Source organism: Canis aureus, chromosome 19, assembly GCF_053574225.1.
Source record: "Canis aureus isolate CA01 chromosome 19, VMU_Caureus_v.1.0, whole genome shotgun sequence".
In the NCBI taxonomy this organism is placed as follows: domain Eukaryota; kingdom Metazoa; phylum Chordata; class Mammalia; order Carnivora; family Canidae; genus Canis; species Canis aureus.
In genome coordinates this window covers 48934425-48941474 of record NC_135629.1, presented here as the reverse complement: position 1 = coordinate 48941474, position 7050 = coordinate 48934425, and the positions used below count along the sequence as shown (strand labels likewise).

At 38.6% G+C, this 7050-nt stretch overlaps 1 pseudogene; it reads left to right on the top strand.

The window, feature by feature from the left end:
- The first annotated feature begins 5847 nt into the window (after positions 1–5847).
- Positions 5848–6786, top strand: LOC144291122 (olfactory receptor 7A17-like; annotated as a pseudogene).
- Positions 6787–7050: the final 264 nt, after the last annotated feature.

Below are 7050 nucleotides of genomic sequence, written 5' to 3'. Positions count from 1 at the left end.
CCCAGTTACTCCATCCTACCCTACTCACCACCCGTCCAGCAACCATCAGTGTGTTTCCTATAGTTAAGAGTCTCTTATGATGTCTCCTTCTTCAATTTTGTCTTACTTTCTTTTTCCCTCTTGTTTCAATAACTTGAGTCTACTCTCTTTACTTCATTTCAATCTTGCTTAACTGTTTTTACATTTTTTAAAATTTAAATTCAATTTGCCAATGTATAGTATAACACTCAGTGCTCACCCCATCAAGTGCCCTCCTCAGTGCAGTCACCTGGCTATCCCTTCCTCCCCACCCACCTCCCCTCTGCAATCTTTTGTTTCCCAGAGTTAGGAGTCTCTCATGGTTTGTCTCCCTCTCTAATATTTCCCACTCAGTTCTCCTCCTTTCTCTTATAATCCCTTTCACTATCTTGCTTAACTTTTGTCAATTCAATTAATGTTCCCAACTTGCTTTTCATTTCATTGATTTTCTTTTCTATTTTACTAATCTATATCTTATTATCACAAACCTTTATTATATCCTTAACTGGATTTGAGTTTAGTTTGCTCTTACTATTGTTATTAATTTAGCTCTTTAAGGTGTAAAATTAGGATATTGATTTGAAGTTTTTCTTTTTTTTTTAAAGTAGGCATTTATAGCTATACTTTTACCCTCTGACCACTGCTTTCACCAAATCCCATAAATTATGGAATGTTGTATTCTCATTTTTGTTTTTCTCAAAGATTTTATAATATCCTTTGTTATTTATTCTTGGACTCATTAGTTGGTTAAGAGTATGTTTTTAAACCTTCACATATTTGGCAATTTTCTAGTTTTCCTTCTTTTTAGAGTTTTATTTATTTATGAGAGAGAGAGAGAGAGGCAGAGACACAAGCAGAGGGAGAAGCAGGCTCCATGCAGGGAGCCTGATGTGGGATTCAATCCCGGGACTCCAGGATCATGCCCTGGGCTGAAGGCAGGCGCTAAACCGCAGAGCCACCCAGGGATCCCTCTAGTACTGATTTCTGGTTTCCCTTCTAGTACTGATTTCTGGTTTCCCTTAATTTTGGTTGAACATGATACTTTGCATTATTTTAAATTTTTAAAAATTATTGAGGCATATTCAATATGTTGATGTGGTCACAGTGAGAACCATCAGGGTATCCACTCTCCCTAGGAATTGTCTTATTGTTTCCTGGTGATTATAGTTGTTGAGTATTATACTAAATGATTTTTAAAGACTGCATTCTTTTTCATGTGTTGTTCTCTGATATCTCGGTTCTTTTAGCTTGGTTGTCAGCCTGAAGTTTGAAAGAATTTGTTTAATGCCATGATTGAGGACAGCGCCAAAAAAGACAGATGGGAGAAAGAAGATATTCTAGTATGCACACAATGTCCCTCCAGAATCAGGGATACAGAAGCCATTCAGGTTTTATAGTAGCCATACCTAAAAAGTGGTGGCCTCCTTCTGGGAGGAAAGAGTCCAAAGAGATAAGAATTCCAAAGATGTCTCCTAGGACTAAATCTAGCCCATGGTTGCACTAATTTTTTCCTTTTGCTCCAGGGAACTAAATCTCTCAAGGAATAGAAAGGCAAAAGAATACTTCACCAATGAGTCTCATGTGAATTCAGCTCCTAAAGTCACAGAAACTCTTAAATGTTTCCATTAAAACCTTTCAAGTCTATTCTATTAATTTCAGATGATGGGAAAAAACAGTTGGGCCTTCCAGAGGCCTCATGAGTGGTTCTATCTCCCTGCTTTTTCTGGGGGCAAATTCGTTAATCATACTTTCATGAGTGAACTCAGCCTTTCCTGTGATAATATCTGGGTGAACTACAGCATCTTCACAGGTACTGGGGAGTATGATAATGATGCATAGGACTCTTTTTATTGGCAGTAACTTTATGTTATTCAGAAGGATAACAAGGAAATAAAAGTCTGGTAATACAAAGTCTTGGCATATTACAGTCCTAAATTTTGTAGGCCATTGGTGAATGCACTAAAACATCTTGCTCCCATCTGTCTCCTCTGGTGTTGGCTGTCAATCATGGGGCCTCCTTGTCTCTATGATTTGTTCTGTGGTTTCACTGTTTCTCGTTTCTCCCTATTGTTGATGGTACCTCTTTTTCATGTTACTCAACCATTTGTTCTTTTCCAAACATTTATTGAGACATTAGTGAATGGTAGGCATTAGCTTATATTCTGGGAATAAGGAAATTAATAATATGTTGTTCCTTCTTTCAAGGCACTCCTGGTCTAAAAAGGGAAAGAAACATAGAAATAGGTAAATGTAATATCTGATATAGTATTCCAATTCTGGTGATGTGGGTCCTAAAATAGTAGACTTTTCCAGGGGAGATTAGTGAAGGCTTCACAGTCAAGGTTATAATTGGACAGAGCTTTTCAGTAGGCACATAGTTATTCCAGGTGAGGTAAGTGTGAGAATCTTTCAGGAGGAATAGCAGTAAATATGAGCATATTATGCTTAGGTAATGAAAAATAGTTCTTAATACCTGACACAATGTGAAGTTAGGGATGAAAAATGAAACTTGGGCCCGGCCATGAGAGAACCATCAGAGCAGAGAGTCTTATATTTTGACTACAGAACTGACTCATGCCCCTAAAATCAGTGCAGTTTATATCAGGTAATGGCCATGACTAAACTCATCCCATGGAAAGGTCACCTGGGTCAATGGGAGGAACACATTATTGCTGCTGTAACAGCCAAAGCCATAGATAATGGGGTGGAAATAGGGACAGTGGACACAGATATGGGATGTGAGAGATGAATCTCTAAGGGTTTGAAACAGTCATCCAACTTCATTGTTAATGCTAGATGCAGGTGGGAATTTTGCATTGTTTATTTTGCTTGATTCTTTCAGTAACTATGTAATCAGATTTTGTGGATGAACAATGTGAGACAGAATAGGCATGTGATGGAGTCTGGAGTCAGCTCAGGGATAACTGCCTCCAAGGTCTTTATATTTCACAAATAACTTTATTTATTTATAAATATTCTTTTCATTTTATTTTATTTAACTTTTATAGTAACATACAGTGCAATATTGGTTTCCAGATTAGAATTCATCACTTACATACAACACCCAGTACTCATCATAAGTGTCTTCTTTAATACCCATCACCCATGTAGTCCATCCCCCACCCACATCCCCTCCAGCAATGTTCTCCATCATTAAGAGTCCCTTTCACCTCAGCCATAGCAACTTCTTATTAGGCACACTTCCAAAGGCAAGAGAAACAAAAACAAAAATGAACCATTGGGACTTCATCAAGATAAAAAGCTTCTGCACAGGGAGGGAAACAATCAATGAAACTAAAAAGCAGGCCACAGAATGGTAGAAGATATTTTCAAATGACATATCTCATAAAGGGTTAGTATCCAAAATCTATAAATAACTTACCAAACTTAACACCCAAAAGACAGTTTTAGGTTTACAAGGAAATTGCAAAGAATACCAGTTTCCCCATTATTAACATCTGTCATCCAGAATGCATTCATTTAGCCATCATTTCTCTTTGGGTATCTATTGGCTATGAAAGTTCCTCGGACTTTCATTCTTTTGAAGGACTTGATAGCTTTGAGAGCTAATGGTCAGATATTTTGAAAAGTATTATATTACTTGAAATTTGTCTGATAGTTATCTCATGATTAGATTAGAGTTATGAATTTTTTTTGGGTGAAACACATGGAGGTTGTCATTTTTATCACTTTATATTGAGGATACAAACTATCACTGTTACTTTGCCCTGAACTTGAACATATGATTGAGCTGCTGTTTACAGGTTTGTCCACTGTAAAGTTATTATTTTTCCCTCCTTTCCATACTGTACTTTTTATGAGTAGATACTATGTTTTGCCCACAATTCACTGTTGGTAGGTTAGTTTCCACTTCCTTGAGAATGGAATATCTATGTACATGATTGTTTTTTTTGTACAGGAGATTTTTTCCATTCACTCACTCATTCATTCATTCATTCATTCATTCATTCAATTGTTTATGTTTTCCAATGTGAGTGCTTTGAATTGGTTCTGGATTTTCTGGAATTAGCTCTCAAATATGATTAGATTAAAGATACTAATGACTCTATCTCCATCAATAATGAGAACAATAGAGATTTGCAAAATATTTCCATTGGATACTTCTAATAAACCAATTGTAAAAAGGGATGATCTGGGAAGCTGTGTATCTGATACTTTCCAACGTTGTTGCAAACTAATGAATATGCTGAGATTGATGGCCTGCTCATAATGTTACTAAAAAAAGTGTGGGAAAGAAAAAGATTAGGTCACATGTTTGAATCTCAGTTCAAATGCCTTATAAATGATCTGAAAACTTTTATGTGTGCCCTGGAAGATATTTATCTCCTGTATCTTCAAGGCTAGGATTGCTGAAAATCCCATCCTGTGACTGGCTGCATTATAATGCAAGTTGAATGAGTAGCCATATGGGGTGTCTACAGTTAAATTGGAGGCACTGCTTGGGAAGGAATGGGATCCTGCATGTTGGAATGAAGACATGTGAGAAGGCCTTGATGAAGCTGGAGAATTGAACTCCTAAGTCTGATAAGTCTTCTTTGCCAGTGGAAGCTGCATCCCCACCCCAGTGGGTTTGACCTCCCTAACCCTAATCCTCCCCTGTGGATGGTAGGGTAATCCATAGCCCCAGTGGTAGTTGCCTTTACACCCACAGTGGTGTAACTTTTCCACTTCACTCTGAGAGTTTGACCCTGCTTTGCCTGAGGAAGCTAATGCCTCCCCACTAGGCAGCTGCTACACAACACAGTGTGGAGTCTCCTCAGGTCTCACCCTCATCTTTCCTCTTTGTTTCTAGATCCATAACTAGACTCAGGTACCAGTAGGCCCAGTAGGCCACTAAAGGGTAAGGTGCAGAATGACCTGTGAAGAGGTATGTTTGACTCCAAAAGAACTACTTGAGTTTTCTAAGTTATACAGACAGAAATCTAGGGAACATGTGTGGGAATGAATATATTAAGAGAGTGGGAAAATAAGAGAAACCACATAAAGTTGGAACAGGTTGAATTTATCAATATGGGCTATCATGCAGAGTTTCTACATTCCATGTTGCAGCTTGGGAACCTTACAATTTGGTTGAATAATGGACCAAGGGTAGACCACAGTGGGTGAGTTGGAAATGCCAGACCTCTTTTGATTTAATGAAGAGGATGGATGTAGAGGCTTAGGGAGATTGGAGTGTTAACATAGATTTGACCTACTCATCCCTGCTGGAAGAGGTCAGAAGACATACCTTTCACCATAACTGTGAGAAATAAATTTGTGAGGGGAGTTCCAGCATCCTTGAAGAGCTCTGTGATCTTCTCTGTAGGCTAGATCATACGGTGGGAACTTCAGCTATCAAACTGCAAAACCCAAATACAATGGGAGCTATTGTATCTTGGGATTCTAGGGGCCAAGTGGCAGCATCAACCACTAAAAGCAAAGTAGGGGTGGTGTAGTGGACAGCAGAGTGAAAGCCTCCTCTGGAATAGTCTGACTTGGTCCAATGCATGGTGTTGGTTAGTTCATCATGGTATTCATAAAAGAGAACTACATAGAAAGGTGACTAAATTCTTACTGGGTCTGTATAAGCTGGAAAGCTCTAGGTCAAGTTAACAAAAGCTAACCTTAATCAAAAACAGAGTCCCAGCTCCTCAGTCCATTCCTAGATCTAGTTTATGGACCAATTATACTACCCTAAACTTATTCTATTAATCTTTCTCCTTGCCTTTCCCCATTGGGACCTTCAGCCTTTTATTTCAGTAACTGTACATGGTAACTGTGGCTAAATTTTCATTGTTTTGTCTCTTTTCCATCAGTTTCATTAGCTACATGGAACCAGAAAATCAAACATGTGTTTCAGAATTTATCCTCCTGGGGCTCTCAGAAGAGGTATTACTACAGTCCCTCCTTTTTGGACTTTTTCTGTCCATGTACCTGGTAATTTTCATTGGGAACCTACTCATCATCCTGGCAATTATCACTGACTCCTGCCTCCACATGCCCATGTACCTCTTCCTCTCTAATCTCTCTTTTGCAGACATCTGTTTCACCTCCACCACAGTCCCCAAAATGCTGTTGAATATCCAGACACAGAGAAAATTCATTACCTATGCAGAATATATCACCCAGGTATATTTCTTCATGCTTTTTGGAGATCTGGATAACTTCCTTCTGACGGTGATGGCTTATGACCGGTTTGTGGCCATCTGTCACCCCCTACAATATATGGTCATGATGAACCCTTGGGTCTGTGGGCTCCTGCTTATGGCATGCTGAATTATGACTGCCCTGCAGTCATTGTCACAGAGCTTAATGGTTTTACGGCTCTCTTTTTGTAATGATTTGGAAATCCCTCACTTTTTCTGTGAACTTAATCAATTGGTCCAACTTGCTTGTTCTGACACCTTTCTCAATGATATAGTTATGTATTTTGCTACTGGACTTGTTGGTGTTGTTCCTTTTACTGGAATTCTATTCTCTTACTCTAAGATTGTAACCTCCATTTTGAGAATTTCATCAGCTGGAGGCAAGTATAGAGCATTTTCCACATGTGGGTCTCACCTTTCAGTTGTCTCCTTGTTCTACTGCACAGGCCTTGGGGTCTACCTCAGTTCTACTGCTTCACAAAACTCCAGGACAAGTGCCATAGCCTCAGTGATGTATACAGTGGTCACACCCATGCTGAACTCCTTTATTTACAGTCTTAAAAACAAAGACATAAAGCAATCCCTTAAAAAACTCTTCAGCCAAGAAACATTCTGTGCATAGGGGTATTATCTCTATGAAAATAGAGACTTGATTGTAAGTAACAATGCTCAAAACCCTAGAAGACCTAAATCATGATAATGTTGGGGTGCAGGTGTCACATGGGATTTTCTATACTTCATCCCAGAAAAGCAACACTGCTTTTCATAATGTTACTAAAAAATTTTCCTTGTCTTTTTTAGTGATGCTAGGGAAAGTCAGAAGAGAGACCCAAAAAAGATCCATCCAGAATTTCTACTCACTTTGCACACCTTTTAACTAGCTAGC